The 1,906-nt window shown below is 41.3% G+C and overlaps 1 pseudogene; it reads right to left on the bottom strand.

Moving 5' to 3' along the window:
* The window catches only part of LOC147817580 (uncharacterized), a 3,010-nt pseudogene extending 1,533 nt beyond the window's left edge, over positions 1–1,477 (bottom strand).
* Between the last annotated feature and the right edge of the window lie 429 nt (positions 1,478–1,906).

Genomic DNA, 1,906 nt, shown 5'->3' on the forward strand with positions numbered 1-1,906 from the left:
CCCCCCCCCCCCCCCCCCCCTCTTCTCTGGTGCTGAAAGGTAAACAATCGATTTGATTGGCTTGGCTATTGATGACGTTTCTGTTGTATTAACTAAATTAGCTGGCCTAATATTATAATTATTATATAATTTTTACGGGTCCGGGCAGAACCGTCACTGGGTCCGTGCCCGGACCGCGGTCCGCCATTTGGTGATGCCTGGGCTATATGATCCATATAAACACTCTTTGTCATGCTTCCAAGACCAACCACTTCGGCTAGTTTACTTCTCACTGGCTGGGGCAGCCCCTTCTGTATTTTGGCTTGTAAAATTGACTGCTCCATTTGACTAATTTCTTGTGACATTTCTCCACTTTTGAAAGGCTCTTGACAGATAGGCCCTCGGATTTTCTTCTTGTCCCAGTGCCTCAATAAGAACATTATCTGGATGTACATTTGTCGGAAATGTGTCTTTCAGCGCTCTCCACACTCAAGCTCTATGTGCAGAAAGCAGCTCTGGATCATTCACAGCAGTTCCCACATATCGATTAAGTCCCGCTCTCTGTAGAATCTCTTCCATCGCTGGAACCCCAAGGAGATAACCCAGCAGTTTCTTAATATCTCCCATAGCAAACTGTGTTCCCACCATGAGCTCATCCATCTTTGAAGTCCAAGGATGTGCTCCATCCTGAAGAGTTGGTAACTTCTCCATCACATCTGACATATTTGTATGCTGCCAAGGCTTATACTCCAAATTCTGTCCTCGGACAATCACCGGAACCATCTTTTTTTGTAGTACATTTTTTTCTTGGGCGCAATGTATATTTCGATAGTACTTCTTGGGAATCTTTTTCCTGCAACTTTTTCTTCTGTATCTCTAGTTCTCCTAGTTGTTTCTCCAGCGTTCTTTGGCTTTCTTTTCCAGTAGACAACTCCAAGAACGATAGACATTGATCAATACTTTTTTCGACCTCTTTTAGAGACTTCTGTTTATCCTTTTTTATTCTAGTACTGGATGTTGCAGGAACAAATTCTCTGGACATCGAAAGATCCTCAATCTCTGAATCTCCATCATCGTTTCCATCCTCACTCTCATTAGAGCTATCATTTCCTGAGCTATCATCTTCTGTCCATGTTTTATCTCCTCTCTTTTCAGCTTTAGCCAGTATCCTCCTGACTGCAGGGTCATATCCACCTATGGCCCCCTCTAGATCACTCTGATCATCATCATCTTCGGAGACCATCTTCCTGATCCTCAATTTACCCTTGGTTTCCAGGCGGGTCGTTTTCTTACTTTTAGAACTTGGATACATCCTTATAATCGTTTGTGCTTTTCCTGTTTCTATTATTTGGTCCTCTTCATCTTTGATGCCATAATTACCCTCGTGACTGATCACTGGAAGCTGGGGATAGATTTCCTCGTATTCCACCTCCTTCTCATAAGGTGGAGGGCTCTTGATTGGATCCGTATGTGAACACGGTGTATTAATTTCTGCCATCACTTTTTCTATTTCTTTTACATTTTTTTGAATTATTTCTGCACCTCTGTCATTCTTATGTTTTGTAGCTTTTAAGCGTTTCAGTCCCTCATTTTCAAACAACTGAAGAATGCCAAGCTCTATTTGTCTCTTTTCTTAACGTTGTTCCCCTTTTTTGCCCTTCTTTTGATCTGCCTTATAGGTGGACACAAGCACCTGCATCGTTTTAATTACATCAGGGTTAAGAGTCCCTTCCACTGGCCAAGGTTGGTCAATTTCAGGCCAACGCTAATGCCATTTCTCTGACATCTTTGCAATACCTTTAATCAAAGGATTACTCTTTTGTACTACATCAACAGGAGTAATTATTTTTGGATTTAAATTTTAAATTTTCTTTTTCACCATTGTGATGACTTCTGTATGTTCTCAAGTTATAAGTTAAAATTAATT

The sequence above is a fragment of the Seriola lalandi genome, unplaced genomic scaffold (assembly GCF_002814215.2).
Source record: "Seriola lalandi dorsalis isolate HSWRI2012SDOR001 ecotype SW California unplaced genomic scaffold, Sedor1 jcf7180002054935, whole genome shotgun sequence".
NCBI lineage: Eukaryota > Metazoa > Chordata > Actinopteri > Carangiformes > Carangidae > Seriola > Seriola lalandi.